The 17,473-nt window shown below is 33.9% G+C and overlaps 1 protein-coding gene across 27 annotated transcripts in view; it reads right to left on the bottom strand.

Annotated features, from left to right (window-relative positions):
• Nucleotides 1–17,473, bottom strand: part of GULP1 (GULP PTB domain containing engulfment adaptor 1) — a 305,123-nt gene that overhangs the window by 74,911 nt on the left and 212,739 nt on the right. The gene's annotated exons all lie outside the window — the stretch shown is intronic.

Below are 17,473 nucleotides of genomic sequence, written 5' to 3'. Positions count from 1 at the left end.
TTATTTTATTAGGCCCAAGGGAATAACATTGATCTCAACCGTTAAAATTTAGTAAACTTATTAGTAATTAAAAATTATTTTTCATTCAAAGCATGTAATTGTATTTTGTTACTATATTTAACATCAATAGTAAATTTCAAAGTTTATAATTTCAAGTAAACATTTTTCTTTGTTTTCCACTTATGAGACTCATGTAACATGTAGAATTTAAAATACAAGCTTCTTTTAATAGCCAATATATACAACTAAGTAAAGCTATAGTTAGACTAAAGAAATAAAACATACATGACCTACAATTTTACTGTTTTAAATAAACCTGCAAGTAGTCAGTAAGTGATACGGTTTGGCTGTGTCCTCGCCCAAATCTCATCTTGAATTGTAGCTCCTGTAATTCCCATGTGTTATGAGAGGAAATTGGTGGGAGGTAATTGAGTCACAAGGGTGGGTCTTTCCCGTGCTGGTCTCATGATAGAAGTCCCATGAGACCTGATGGTTTTATAAAGAGGTATTCCCTTACACAAGCTCTCTTGCCTGCTGCCATGTAAGACATGACTTTGCTCTTCGTTCGTCTTCTGCCGTAATTGTAAGTTTGCTGAGGTCTCCCCAGCCCTGTGGAACTGTGAGTCAATTAAACCTCTTTCCTCTATAAATTTCCCAGTCTCGGGTATGTCTTTATTAGCAGTATGAGAACGGAATAATACAGTAAGTGTGTTTAATTAAAACCTGACCGATCCATAAAAAGAAAAAAGTTTCATAATAATTATCACACTGTAATAAAATCTCTACCTTGGAGAGATATAATACCTCCTAAACAGAAGTCTAGCATCACTAAATGTTCAATATCAATTAGAATTGAAATATAGAGGTTTTATTCTAGAAAAATGTCTATATACAAGGAAAACAAACATTAAATTCATGAAGTATATGTAATTTTCCAAAGACTTTTTCTTTGTTCTTGTGACATACCACCAATTATAAGACCAAAGAGATTCACAAATTAATCACTTCTCCTATGTATAGACATAGGAGAATATGTGTTTGTAAACTCTACATTAAAGATTCCATAAGTGGAATCTTTTTCATGTATTAACTTACAGAATAGAAGGGAAAATATAGTAACATCATTTTATCTCTTATTCCTTCCTTCATTCTTGAAAAAAAATAACCACTAAGGAAATTAGAGTTTTGATTTTCAAAATGGGCTCGCTGCACAACTGGCATGAGAATTACCTAGAGAGTTGGTTAAAATGTAAAAATACATGTTCGTTGGTCAAATAAATCATAATCTTTAGAGGTAGGGCAAGTGAATTATATTTCTAGAAGCACTGCAAGTGATTCCTTGTACCAAAGTCTAAAGAACAGAGTTAGAAACAGTTAACAGGCCATGCGGATAGTGGAAGGTAGGTACAAACGTGAGTTGAAAATACAGGCAATAACTGGTGTTCCCTTTCCGAAGAACTAATGGAGTATAGAGAGTAAAGCTCAGTTGCACTGAGGCAAAGAGGAGTTTCACTTTTCAGATTCTGTAAGGTACAACAGTTCCTTTTTCTTCTTTTTTTTTTTTAGATGGAGTCTCGCTCTGTTGCCAGGCTGGAGTGCAGTGCTGCAACCTCAGCTCACTGCAGCTTTCGACCCCTTGGTTCAAGCAATTCTCCTTCCTTAGCCTCTAGAGTAGCTGGGATTACAGGAACGTGCCACCACGCCCATGTAATTTTTGTATTTTTAGTAAAGACAGAGTTTCACCATGTTGGCCAGGATGGTCTTGATCTCCTGACCTCATGATCCGCCCACCTCAGCCTCCCAAAGTGCTGGGATTACAGGTGTGGGCCACCACGCCCGGCCAACAGTTCCTTTTTCTAATATGCTTCAACTATATCAAATTGTTAACAGGCCCTAGATAAGATATCAACAGGCTTTCAGTTTGCCCCACTGTGACCTGAAATTGTTGGTTGACCAGACATACATAAAAGACCAAAGTGAATGAGAAATTTTAAGCTGAAAAAGAAATGAAATCCTGCTACCAAGATCGGGAGACAGCCAAATCTATTCCTGACACCAATGGAGCTGTCACATTTCTCCAGTTTCGGATGAGTGTTTTCAAACTTGATTGAATGACAGAATCATAGGGGGCGCTTTAGCCAGGTGCAGTGGTTAGGATATGGTGCTTTAATAAGCAATCTGTAGTTTCAGCTACTCAAGAGTTTGAGGCAAGAGATCTGCCTGGGTGCAGGAGTTTGAGGCCAGCCTAAGCAACACAGTGAGGCCCTGTCTCAATTAAAAAAAAGAGAGAGAGAGAGAGAGAGAGAGAAATAATCATATTGGAAGCTATAATCTTATTACCAATGCCTGCAAGTCTGATTTGACTAGCCTGAGTCAGAATCAGGCCATCTATATATTTTAAAGCTCCCTAAGTGATACTAATGTGCCACCAGGTTTGAAAAGCACCATTTCAGATCATCCAGAAAGGAAGAAGAGTTCAAGTAGCTGAGGAGGATTTAACATAATAGAAACTATTTAGTGCTGAATACATCCCTGGGGTAAACTGTTCTCAACTTCTCTGAATTTATCATATCACTGTGATTAGGGGATGGTCTAGTAGTAACAGGAGCAGAGGAGCAAAGGTGGATCCTTTATGGGGAAGTAATTATTGAACTAGAAGAAGGAAAGGTCTGGTGTGTCAGTAATAGACTGTAAGTTTTACTGGCAATATTTCTGAAGGAATATTCATACTTCAGCAGGAATGGCATGAGTCAAAAGTATTATATGCAAATAAGGCCATAGGGGAAAAGTATGGAAGAACTCCAAGTATATTCAAAATGAATCAACCTCTAGCTGTGCTCCAGGAACCTTTTAACATGTTTCTTTCACACTAGCTTTAATGAAATCCTTTGAGTAATGCAACACTGGGAGAAGCCTTGAGTGATGGTACGTATTAAAATATATCTTAATATGGAGCACTCTACTTAACCCAACTTTTTCTTATGTAATGTTAGAAAACCTATATGACAATCATGCTAAAACTAAAAAGAAAGTTTATTCCTTATACTTCCTGTATTTTTTTAATTATAAAAATCATGATACATAGATTAAATAATTCATATTTATATGCATTTCTTACTCCTATCTAAAATATTTATAAAACTCTTAGATATGAGGTAGCATGTTAGAACAAGCTCTAGATTTAGAATCTGGAGATGTTAGAAAAGTCCCTGAATTTCTGCCTTGTCTGACTCTTTTGAAAGACAGAGATAATAATGCTGTTCTTCTCTCCTTATAAAATCATTCTAAAGAGCAATTGCAGTAAGAGATGAAAAAAAGAAAACCTCTTTAAACTGCAAGCTGTTCATGAGGGATTGCCATTCCCTTATCTGGTAATTGTTAGGGGAAGATATTAGGGTTTAGTGGACACAACTGGTGCCTGTTCAGTTCTCCTGGGATCCACTTTATCAACGCAGAGACCCATCTTCCAGTTTCCACATGCTTTGCTGGTAATGACTCACACTCAAGACCTCCAGAGTATTCCTTTTGGGCAATGAAGTCAAAGGCACCTTGCCGGTATTGAGAGCTAGAAGCATATGGGAGTTTTTTTTTTTTTTAATCCCCCCCATACCCACACCACCCCATCATCACATTCCTTAGCCAACGACTGACTTGGCTAAGGAAAGTAAGCCAAGTCAAGTTTTGTACCTCCACAAGTTTTGTGGAGGTACAAAAGCCCAGCTTCTTTGTTTGGAGGTGAGATAAATGCTAAGGTATAATGTTATGATGCAGAGATTACCATGGAATTAGGCTAATGCTGTGGCTCCAGCTGATGTCTACTCTTCCTTCATTTCTTCTTCTTGCCGGCTCTGCTTTTTCTATTCATTTACTGATTTCTCCTGGGAGCACCCTCTTAATAAATCAATGCACTTAAATCTTTTGCCTTGGGGATTATTTCTGGGAGAAACTGGTCTAAGACACTGGTTAAAGGCTTAAATGCTTACATTCCAGGGACATACAGTCTAGTATATAAACCCATAAATAACTGTCCTAAGTGCCATCAAAAGTCTTGTACAAAGTATACGAACTTTGATTTTTATCTTTTCCACTCTTCCTGGTTTCTGGAGGGTGACCGTGACCAGGGAATTAATTCACCCTATTCCAACAGAAGAGTTGTTAACTAGCTGAAGAATTAGCAAAATGCTAGGCATGGCTGGGAGCAGAAGTGAGTCACCTAACTGACAAAGATACTAAGCAGAAGTCCACATGCAGAATTGAAAGATCCTCTAGACTCTTTTCTCAGCCTGGCTCCCAGGATACTAGCTGCTAATCTTATCAGCCTCCAAGCAGAAGAATTTTTCCCTGAGGAAAACAGACCAAGGAAACCAAGACAACCTATGCTGACAGTTAACGATTCCATGTGAAATAGGTGAGTCACCTGATCAGTTAGCAGATGACAAGCCCTTCTCAAGTATACAGAACCGCCAGTTGGCTTTTGAGTGAGTCAATCTTAAATATCAAAACACAGCAAGTATGTGAACATATTCGAGAAAAGCCTCTCACATGAAAAGACTGGGGGGAAAACAGACAGCAACAAAAGGAATGGTTAGAAAAGTAGAGGGAGTGCAAGAAAAAAAAATGATGGTTAATACTCTACAGTCAATATAGATATACTGCATTCATAATAAAACCAGGATGCTAGTAAAAGTAGCACATAAAGAACAAAAGAGAATTGACAGAAATTTAAAAATATGACTCAGGCAATTAAAAAATCATAAGAATATTAAAAGATAAAGTTAGAAAAAATTACAAGAAGTAATTATTAAATACTTACAATTTTTCAGGTTGTATTTTAGGAGTTAAGAATATAGCAGAGAGGTAATACATTCATTAATTAGCTATACTTCAAAACATACAAAATAAAAACATACAATGTTATCTGTTAATTAAAAAATAAAATTAATATTTTATTAAATGCACTGAAAAAACAAATTTCCCTACCCTTATGGAACTTACATCCTAGTGGGCGAGCCAAACAATATTAATATGAATAAGTGAATTATATGGTACTTTAGAAGTGGTGGAAGTCAGAGTGTGTGACTGTGTCTGTTTTCTGTGTCATATCATTTTAAACAGGATGTTCAGAGGAGATGTCACAGATAAGGTGAAATGTAAAACAATCAGAAAGGTAGATATTTGGGGAAATGTAGGCCAAAGAAGGGAAACAGAAAGTGCAAAAGCCAGATATTTAAAATGAGATACAAACTACAACAATTGAAGAATTGGTCTAGAATTGTGTTTTTCGAAATTTGGTCCCAGGACTTGTAGCATCAACTACCATAACTAGGAAATTATCATAAATACAAATTCTACTCAATCAGAAACTGGGAGTGAGGCCCAGCCATCAGTTTTAATATCTTCTACAGGTGATTCTGATGCATGCCTAAAGGTGAGAACCTGTTTTAGGAGAGCCAACATTAAACCAAATAGAGTCCTAGAAAGAGAGAAGAGGAAAAACTAAAGGATAGAACACTATCAATCACTTTCCCAGAACCAAAGGTATAAATTTTCAGAACCAAAGGTATAAAATTTCAAATTAATGTTATATTAAGGAGTGAAAACAAATATACAAGCACAAATAGGCTTACCATCAAAATACTAGAGATTAAAAAAATCAGAAAAGATTCCAGAGAGAAACAAACAACAAAAAACAAAACAAAACAAAACCCAGAAATATGAATGACATCAGATATCTTCTTCATATCAGCAATAATGGAAGAAAGTAACTTCAAATTCTGAGGGAAATGATAATTTTGAACCAAGTTTCCAGGCTATGAGGAAAGAAAAATTCATACTGAGATGTGCAGAGGCTCAAAAAACTGCCCTGCCATGTCCCAGTTCTCAGTAAGAAAAGAAGGAACTAAAATAAAACAGAGTAATGAGCCCAGGAAACAGGGCAGATATGTCAGGAGGGTGTTGATGGCCACTACAAACATGGTGAATAAAAGCACAGCAGTACAACAGTTTATCCAGAATAGCACAAAATAATAAAAGACAGGAAAGCAAAATGCAGTCGCTTCAGTGAGGCTTAGGAGAAGAGCTAGAGAAGGTTTTGTTTTTTAGTATTTTCATTATAAATTTTGGAGAAATATTTGGCTATTTTAAATGGACATAGATTATTTGATAAAATAAAAATGAAATTAAGCCCCCAGAAGGTGACATGTTAATTTTGCATATGCTCATTTATTCCTTAAAATATTTTTGAGTATTTAATATCAGTCTAGCATTTACTAAGTGCTGGGTAGAGATCAGGTCCCTGTATTCATGGAGGTTATCCTAATGAGTGTGTGTGTGTGTGTGTGTGTGTGTGTGTATCTATGTCTATTTTATGTCTAGATCACAGACACACATATTATATTTTGATCACACAGATGGACTGGGCAGAGTGTGGGTAATATTTAAGAAACAGTCGTCAGTTCTCTTTAAAAAGGTGGCATATTAATGAGATGTAAGGAAGAAATGAAACATACACTCAAGCATATTGAGGTTAACATGACTCTGATGTGTTCACTAGAGATACCAGACTCAACAATTGAGTATACAGCACTGGAGCCTGAGGAAGAAGAATTCTGAAGAGATCATGTGGATTAAGGAGATCCTGGCACGAAGGTCTCAATGGAAGGCTGAGAGATTGAAAAGAGTGCCAGAATCCTGGGTCCTCAGGTAGCTGCCATATTTCAGAGGGAGATGGAAGAGAATAATGCTGCAAAGGGGAATAAGATGAGTGTTCAAGGAAATGGAAGGGGAATCATGCAAGTGAGACATTAATACTCCTGAATAGGGTTGCCAGATACAGCAAATAAAATTACAGGATGTCACTGATGGTGGGAATGTAAAATGGTACAGCCAATCTGGAAAAAAAAAAAATGGCTTGGTAGTTTCATTTCAAACTAAACGTGGACTTACCATATGATGCAGCAACTGCACTCTTGAGTATTTACTTCAGAGAAATGAACACTAATGTTCAAGTAAATGTCCTGTACGGATGTTCATTGTAGCTCTCTTTGTAATAGCTCAAAATCAGAAACAATCTAATTGTCCTGCAATGAGTGAATGCTTAAACAATGGTACACCTATACCATGGAATACTACTAAGAAATAAAAATGAATGAATTATTGATACACAGGACAAGTTAGATAGATCAAAAGGGAATTTTGCCAAATATAAAAAGGTAATCCCAAAAGGTTTATTTTTCATTACTATTTACCTAAAAGAGAAATACAGGAATATTTCACTGACAATCTCTTAAAAATGGGACACTGATATATTCAACATTACTTAAAATTGTGTAAAAATACTCATTTTTATGTTTTGCAACTTTATGTCTTAATTCCTCCATGTGAGAAAAAAAAAATTAGCAATGATGAGAAAAGAGTATAATGTTTCAGACTATTTTGCTTCATACAATTAGATTCAGAGTGTTATTTTTCACTTTGGCAAAGAGCAAAAGAAAAAAGTTACGTGCTGTCTGGCAAGTGATAATTGTTCCTGCATTTTTTTTTTTCTTACTTAAAATGCTCAGGGTTTTATTTATTTATTTATTTATTTATGTTTTTCTGTACAATAAATCCTCACTTAACAGCATCAATAGGTTCTTTGAAACTGCAACTTTAAGCTGAAGGACATATAACAAAACCAATTTTACCACAGGCTAACTGATAAAAACAACAGTTAAGTTCCTACACCATATTTCTGGTCACAAAACTATCACCAAACTTCTAAATAAAGACCGAAATACTTCTAATGTTAAACACCAAAATAAATGTGAGTTATACATACATTTAAGAAAGATCAATAAAAACAAGTAAGATAATTATTTACTCAATTATTTTAGATCAGGGTCCCAGGTGGCAGGAGCCTCGCCTGATAGCTCTGGGACAAAGCTGGAACCAGCCCTAGACAGGACGCCACCCAGTGGCAGGGCGCATTCACACACACCCACACTCAGAAGGGGACCATTTAGACAGATCAGTTCACCAAACCTGTGCATTTTGGGATATGGGAGGAAACAGGAGTACTCAGAGAAAACCCACACAGATATGGGGAGAACCTGAAAACCCCACACAGACAGTAGCCCTGGCTGGGAACTGTTTTTTTTTTTTTTTCTCATCAACCTTATAACCAATAACATGGAATAAAACATTGAATCAAAGAATGTTATTCAAGGCCCTGCTGTAGATCCAAATAGACAAAATTTATTTTGGTAAATTTGTTTTAAGAAATATCAGGCCATAGTTTACATAAGTACAAGTGTGTGTCTTGCACAGTTGTGTGCTTGTGCCTGGAAAATGCAATAGGTTTTTCTGTTTATTTATGAATAAACACTTTAATTTTAATATTAATATATGCTCACCAAAAAAAATGAGAAAACTCCAGGAAAATGTATCAATGAAAATAAGCATCAACTTTTACCTCATAGCCAAGAAGTGACTTTGTTAAAAATATTGCATATTATCTTTTCAATTTACATTAAAATAAAAGTGATCAGCCAACGACAATATTAGGCAAACCTAACAAAAAAAACCTCATCAATTACTATATAATTTGGCATTATTGTGTAAATATGCAGGTATATCTATAAGTGATTATATCTATATATATTGAACTTTGAGATTAAAACATTGAATATGACTCCTAAGCAAAATGGACAGATAAGAAAGATATAAAACACAGATGGGAAATTTAAAATATTATATTATAGAAAGTAAGATGTAGTCAATTGATCTAAAAATGTTTTGTGTATTATTAGTCTATATAATGAAAGTTATAAAAACATGGCATATATTTTGTCAGATTTTAAAAACTAGTAAATGTCTTTTTTAAATCTATAAAGATTTTGATAAATACAGAACAAATTTCTGATACTATAGACATAATTTTATATTCAACATAAATACTCCACCCCATATATCTCTCCACTCAATGTATATGAATACTTATTGTTTAGGCAGATGTACTCAAAACAGGCATTTTACAGGCTGCAGTCTGCTGAAATTAAATCTACAGAAATATTATCAAACTTGCTATTGTAAACAAAGTATTTACCTTGGTGACTCTTAAAATGCTAGTAAGATATGTTGCATTTGGTTAATATTTTCCAAAATTCCTATAATTATTTTTCAGACAGTTAATATGAAACTAAGACTTCTCTTTTAAGCTAATTTCCACAAGTGATGTCTATATTCATTTCTTCCATTCTTTCACTGTATTCTATTATGCCTACCATTAGCATTTTACAACAATGTGTGCAAGTTTGAGGATTCCAACCACATTACCAAGTATTATTCAAAATGGAAGATTTTTTCACTTGAAAGGCTAAATAGTTGTTTTATAATTTGCTTCTTTGCCAGTAGAGAGCAGTGTTGGACATCATATGGACTCATTTATAATATCTGCTTTCTTTCCTCAAATGTTTCAGAATCACTCTATGAATAATGTAGGATTGTTTTTAAATATCAAAAAAGTAACAATTAAATAGCTAGAGAGTTACTAAGTCTAACTGCTATGAAATTTGACAGTATTTAACATACAAAGGACATTATTTATAACAAAAATATCTGGAATACACATTTTATGTATAGTAAATTCAAAATATGCCAATTTTATGTAGATAATATGTTTGCTACAGAATTACTGTAAAATATTAAGGGAGAATAATTCCTACTTTTTATAATATAAAAGTTTTATCTTGCTTCAAGATTAATAAATATTGGCGGCATAACAAGGAATATTCTCATTATTTTAAAAAATGCATATATATCTTTGTAACCAATGCTGCAGAGCCTCAAATATGATAGGACTAATTTTCTTTGAAGCAATTTGACTCCATATGTGCAAAAAAAAAAAAAAAAAAAAAAAAAGGAAAAGTATTTAAGCCTGTTAGCTACTCAACTGTACCCAGAAGATAAGCTATATAGGAGTAAGCCAATTTAATTTTATAGCCTTTATTTGGCTGACTTGCTATGGTCCCATTGCCAAGCAATATAGGAAAAGCCATTTTTAAAAAGCACATCATAACAGTCATTTGCTAAAGCAGGGTCAGAATCAATTGGATTTAAACTTATTAATCAAAATCATAATCCTGAAAAAAACTAAAATAGATCCACCAACAAAAGGTTATACTTTAAATTTGAAATTAAATACTCTAAAAAGGTCATCCTTTAAAGGACAAGGAAGTTTTGATAGAAAATGTTTAAAATATGGACTGAGCAGTAAAAAGTCGACATTTTATATTTTATTTAATATTTGTTCCTCATTTTATTATAACAATTCTTTATTAAATTATATTTGTTCTTGTTTTACATGGATATAGGGTATATTATTTTTATAGTCTCTTGTTTTAAAACACAGTTTCCATGTTTAAGTCCAAACAAGTCTACTTGCTATAAACAAGAAACTGTGTTCATTGCTCAGGAGGCTCCCCCACCGAGTTTGTACCACACGGTCAGACTAAGAAGCAGCAAGTTTTTGTCCTGTCTGTGGAGTCCCTCCCATACTCAAACATCCTTCACATCTGAAGAGCGAGACAGGTGAAGTAAGTAGGGCATTTATCTGTATTGCTATCAACAGAAGTGTTATAAAAATAAATAGGCATCAACTTGAATAGAAAACCAAAAGCATGGGATTTGGAGCCAGGCAAGCTTCACAATCCATTTCTCACTAGAGAATCACATGATTATAAAACACATTTTTGGGCTGTGGAAATATTCTCATGTAACTTTCATTATTTTACAGATGTGAAAACTGAGGATCGAACTGAGGATAATATTACTTATCTATGCCACATCCATTTAGCTAGTTAAGATTTATGTTATATAGTTTCTATTGTGACAATGGTTTAAAAACGAAGGCAGTCAAAAGAATATTCCATGTACTTTACAATCAGAGAAAATGAGTTTCCGAATACTGATTCCACTATTTTACTCTACCTTTCATAGTCTCACTTTCCTCATTCATAAAATAACGAAAAACTCGGTGTTCTTGTGAGAATTAGATGATAAAATACAACCAGTGACTAGCACAGAATGAATATTCAATGAATTTATGCTTAGAAATAAAAATGAAATAATAACAACCACATCAAGCAAATAAAAAGAGCCAATCCACCCACAATGAACTGCAAAGTAAGAACGAATAAAGACCCTATTTTAAGCCACTAAGATTTGGGTTTTGGTTCTTGAGGCAGCTACACTACTTACCAACACATACGCAAGTTATTTTTTTTTCCCTCAAACTGGTATTGGTTACTTTCAAACATTTATTCTTCTGAATTCCCACTGTAATTTAATTTAATTTATTTTCAATTCTCATTGCAATTTAATCAGATTTATATATAACATGAGACAAGTGAGATTTTAAAGATATCTACACATATAATATGTCTCTTTGTGAGGGTCTTTTAAGTAAGTGTTTATTCTGTTTCTTAGTGAGGCTGAGTAATTTCATGCTAAATATATTCTTATTGCTTTATAAGTTTTGGTAAGTTAGATTATTTTTCAATTCTACTTATAACAATATATTGCTATATAAGGAATGTTTACCCAGTATGTGGTAAGCTTACCAAATACTCTTAAGCCTAGTAGTATTATTTTTTAAATTTAAGTGCGCTAGAATCCAATTATCAATAAAAGGAAATATATCTTTTTCCTTTTCAATATGGTTACTAATTATTTAATTTTCCTTGATCACAAAATTAGTTAAAAAGCAATGTTGTGCAACAGTAATAATAAGCATCTATATTTCATTCTTAATTTTCATGGAACTTACTTAAGCTTTCGACTCTACAACATACCAATCATTGTTCTACTTCATGTTTAAACTAGCACAAAATAATCTTCCCAAATGTACTTATGTGCCTGAACACTAAATATATTTATTTGCAGAAACCCCTGACATTTCAAGTGCCCTCTGAGCTCTCTTGAGCTAAATTTATCTCTTATTCTCCCTTTTGGAGAGAAGATTCTTTAAATGCTCTAGCACCCCTCATCTTTCAGGGCTTACCATTCACAGGACTTCTCTGAGATGCTGGATTATCGTTATCATTACTATGATCATCATTAGTATGATTTCTATGTCCTAATCCATTTCAAAAATAGTTATTGTGCATACTCTATGTATCAGGTCCTGTTTCAGACATGAGGATACATCAGTGAACTAAATAGACCCAAATCCCTGACCTACTAATGCTGCCGTAGGCTACACGCGCATCTTCAATGACCAGAGTGCCTTATTTTTCTCACAGGTTCTTTGTCACTCCATTCTACCCAAAGCCTCGTTATTTGAGAACAAACAAATCAACTGCAACAAAAAGCTTTCAAATATGTAATAATTGCCCCAGCATAGTTTTCTGGCTGTAAGTGATTATTGTTTTTTTTTGAACTCTTATGCCATTTTTGAGAAAACCTGCTCCCGTGCTACAAGCAGAACTTCTTTTTCGTATTTGAATATCATAGAAAATGAGTTATCATATTAAGGGAGTCTGTTACTCAAACTCTTGTCCTCATTTTTGGTAGAAAAGGAGAAAAATCTACTCTTCAGATCTTGATAGGTTGTGCGTAGTTCTTTTGAGTGAAAAATGAGTGTGCTCTAACGATACTCCTGAAATGCAGATTTATTGATTTCATTTAATAGACTTTCTGTCAATGATTAATATGGCCTGACTACCTCTGCAAAGCATTGCTGTATGCAGAACTGTCATTAGTGTGCTATGAAGGTCAAAGCAAAGAAGGCTGGATCCTGTTTTACCTTCCAAGTTTAAAGATGCAATGCAAGGAAGCCTAAAGAAAATAAACAAACAACAATAACAAAAACCACTCTGACCTGAAACAAATTGAGACAAGCTTAATGTCAGTGGCCTCCTACAGAGGCATTAGGGAGAGCAGACTCTGCACTAGAGTAGAGCTTCTTTTATTCCACAGCTGTTTACTGAACACCTACTGTATACCAGGCACTGTTCCAGATACTTGAAAAGAAATGATGAACAGAAAAGTTAAAGATCCCTGTGGACGTGGCTTGGTGGAACTATGCAAATAAGTTTCAGAGTGACAGTCCAATGGACTTAAGCTTTGAATTCTGGCTCTGCCACTTGCTAGGTCTATCTTAGTGCCACTGAACTGCAGCTTATCAGTTTGTAAAATGTAGATAAATGTCCCCTGTACTTATAAGTGGGCTGTGAGAAAAAAATTGTGTGGGTAAAGTGCCTGTTGACACATAGCAGGCACTCAATAAATATTTGCTTCCAAAAGCAAATGGTGCCGAATGATGTGTCCAGCTGTATATTATTTGGTTCCAGATCCCAAAGTAATGCTAGAATAACAGAGTTTGTGGCTTTTATTCTTTTCCACAAGGGCCATTTTTTTTCTAATTACTTTACAGAGTCAGTATAATTCTATTAGCAGGCTGAAAGCAATCTGCTGGGAAGTTGGTGACTTTGGCTCACTAAATGACAGACAGGAAGACAGGAACATCAAGCATTCACATGTGGTGGGGTCCTGACAGCTGTGGAGTTGGGAGAGGAGTGCAGCGCTCTTTGCATCATCAATTGGGTCCATCTCACTTTCATCAGTCTGCAATCAGATACAGCTATGAGGTGATCAGCTGTTTCATCTTAGCAGCTAATAAACAGCCTAATTCTCTCTTCCCCTTTTGTAAAAGTGAGCAAGTATTCTGCTTCCACTATCGCAAATCAGGCTTTTGTTACAATTAGGCCAATCATATTATACATTTCTAAATTCAGTTTGGTAATTTTGTTTACTTTTTAAATCCCTGTTTTTTTAAAGATAATTTGATTTAGTTTTCTCAACACTTGAAGTCAATTATCACTAATTAGTGCTATTTAGTAAAGTTATGTTAATGCTTCACTGTAATGTTTAATTGGTTTTGTTTGAACCCTACTATATGCTGATTCTATTTGATTTTCCTTGGCCTTTAAAAAAAATCAGTGGTAGCACATTCCTGGGCAACTTCTAAGAGTATTTTTCAGCTTCCCTTTTAAATTTCTAATCCTGCTATTATCATAGACCTTTATGATTTTATTGGAACCATTATAAAAATTTAATAGCCTGATTAGTAACTATAATCCCAAATTATATAAAAAAACCCTTTACATATACAGAACTATATTGCAGCATATCACTTTTCTCAAAAAGAACCATACTATCTACTTTTCATGATATATTTGATTAATATATCAAATATTTAAGCTTGGTATTTTCAGACTACAGAACTAGTATTTGAAATGAGCCTTGACTCTGTGTACTTCCATTTATTAATTGAAATATGAACTGTGCATCTAATTGTTACATAGGAATGGTAATTAATGAACTATGTACTTTCATTTATTAATATGTCTGAAGATTAGAGTAAACCACTTACTCTTAATGTAATTTCAGTTCAAGCATTTTGTGACATGCCATTTCAGTTCCTTGATAATAATGCAAAATATAAAATACATATACTGACTCAATTCTGAGATTAATTTGATTGTTTTCATTCAAAGTGATAAATGCTATTAAAATACACAAATAAGTGAAGTATGGGCAAGAACACAGCATTATAATAGTATTAGAGTCATGCCACTTATTGCATCTCATTTCAAGGCTAATCTACTACAAATTTCAAAATTATATTTGTCCATAGAAATTATGGATACTGCTTGCCACATGCAAAATAAAAATAGAAAACAAATGGTATTCTCTTTGCTCCAGAAACACACTCGTTTGGTGAATATTCAAGTGGAAACATCTGCACAAACCCAGGAAGCGTCACTCTATAAAGCCCAATAAATTCTAGAATGGGATTTTCCTAGAGACTCTCAGAGTTACTGCCACTTAATCATGATTAACTCTTTATGTGAAGATAGATAGCATTTTGTAAAGCAGGTAGTTTGGGGAAAGGCCTTTTTAAAGTCCTTGATTACATCCCATTGGAGCTGGAGGGGCCTAAGTTACTAGAACCCCATTGTCAATCTATGCCTATAGAAATCCTGCCAGCAGCCTGCAGGAAAGAATGCAAAGTGGGTGGATGGTCTGGCAAAAGCCTAGGACAAATGCAGGGAGAGAAAAAGTAACCTCTTCTCTCAACAGTCTTAGCCTCTCCACCGAAAGTCCTTTTGGCTTGCTGCTGTAAACACACTTCCTGGGAGAAGTTCAGGTTGTGGTTGGTTCTTCCCCACATTGATTGAATGTTCAATTTGTTATTAGTATAGCAAATTTGCCAATTTATCATATAAGCCATGGGTAAAACACAAACCCCCATGTAAACACTGATGTTAAGGTGTTTACTTTTGTAAATTGTTATTGTCCTCAAGAACTGACTATTTACTGAATAACAAGGTCAAAGTTTATGTAGTGATGTAGAATTTAAGGGGAATCTGTGGAATTATGGAGATTAAGATTTGAATCTGGGCTCTGCTGTTTCTAATTGTTTTGTTATATCTCCTTTGTATTCCAAGCCTATTATTCTTTAAAATAACAGTGGTGATATTTCTGAGGATTTCTTGAGTTAATGAGACAATGGAGTTTGGCACAGTGCTAAGAATTTAGTAAGTTAGTATTTAATAGACTTATCTCACTTATCAAGTGGGAGAACTAAAAGTATTTTATAGATAAAAGCCAAAGAGTATCCCTAAAATTAAATTGTTCCATACTAAATAATCCAGGTAGATTATAGAAAACAACTATAATCAGTTAGATTCTGGCTTTTATCTACTGATTTGAAATCATATAAATGCAAATGAGCAGGAAAAATATATTTATCATTGGTAGTTCTCCCAATAATTTTAATGTCCCATTATAACTCCTGGAATTTAATTAGTGAAAATCTTAAATTTAACGGGGATCATAAAATGAATACTTACATTAGCAAGTATGCTTATGACACTGTAATTAAAATTAAAAGACAAAAGAAGTATATAAATAGGGCACTACTTATCAAATGTTATAGATTAAAATTTGCAGGAAATATCACACTAAAACTTTATTAGGTGCTAATTACATTGTATATATTCTTCTAGAAACTTCTTTCCTAAATTTCATAAAGTAAATTTTGATACAGTACTATAATTATATATCTGTTAAGTAGTATAACTGTACTATGTAGATGTGTGGTGATCTCATTAATAAGGTCATGCAGTTGGTCAACTATAAGGTAAAAAAGAGGTAAGTCTGAGGCACATTTGTTCAATGACTATAAATTGGTTAAAGTCTGAAAATGACTTGTTAAATGATCCAGTTTATGAAGGTCAAGGCACAGCATTCAAGAAATATATCATATAAATTACTTCAATACCTTTAATTTACATATATCCAGTTCAACAGACAGAAAGAGTTTACAGCAAATCATTTAACTTCTTGGTTGTGATTTTCCATATGAATAGGATTGTGCACTGATAATTCTATTACTAGCCCAGAATGGCACATCTTCACCCAATGGACCAAGGACTTGGAATGCTGTGTCTATTAGATTGAGAATATTTTTTGACAAGGAAATCAGTACCTCAGAAGAGAGTGTGATTCTATATTTATATAGAATACTATACATTAGAATATGCTGTTGTATATTATAATATGTACATTCCATACTGTATATTATAATATGCTTCATAGTATGGAGTTATTTGGGGGTAAACTATGAACCAAGAGTTACAAAATTAAAACAATGAAGGAATGACTCAGGATTGTAGATGATTTCAATACAGAGAGGAAGGGTGGCATAGTTTGATAATATGAAATTCAAAGCTAGAAAATTTTAGGGAGGAGAAAATTCACCTGTTATACCAGGTGCTACAGGATAGTTGTGGGAAGAAAACAGATACTACTTCAGAGGCTACTGGCGATTTAGTGTCATTATGAGAGAATTGGTTTTTATTCAGAGCAAGAAGCAGCAGTAAGGTTCAGAAGACAGGTTTAAGACAAAGGTTATTTTGCTGATGATTGATCTTGAATTCCCAGGGATTCCTTCTTCAAATAAACGTATTTAAAAAAATAATTTCACTGATTAAAAAATTTTTCCACTACTTCCAAAAATTTATTTATTTAAGGTAGCTTATAACTACTCATGAAATACAGAAAGATAAAATAAATTAGCAAAATGAAGCCAAAAAAAAAAAAGCAAAATGGAAGAGTAGAAACAGGTTTGCAGTCAAAAGCCATATAATCTCGTAAATTTGCTAGAGATCACTCAGAAAGTAGGCTATGACTTTATTCAACAGCAGCATAAAGTAAAATAACAAACAAAAAAATCAGTTACCTTATGATTCACTACTGATTAGCTGAAATAAAAATAAAGCTGTTTCATGTATATGATGGAGCTTTGATTTGCAATTGGATTAATATGTGATTTCACTAACAAAAGTGTTTGATAGTTCACTAAATTTCAAATAGCCCATTGGATATTTGTATTACTTTTACAATAGCTATGAATATGAAAAACAGC

The sequence above is a fragment of the Macaca mulatta genome, chromosome 12 (assembly GCF_049350105.2).
Source record: "Macaca mulatta isolate MMU2019108-1 chromosome 12, T2T-MMU8v2.0, whole genome shotgun sequence".
Taxonomy (NCBI): domain Eukaryota; kingdom Metazoa; phylum Chordata; class Mammalia; order Primates; family Cercopithecidae; genus Macaca; species Macaca mulatta.
Note: the sequence above shows the minus strand (reverse complement) of the source record. Positions and strands in the feature narration are given on the sequence as shown.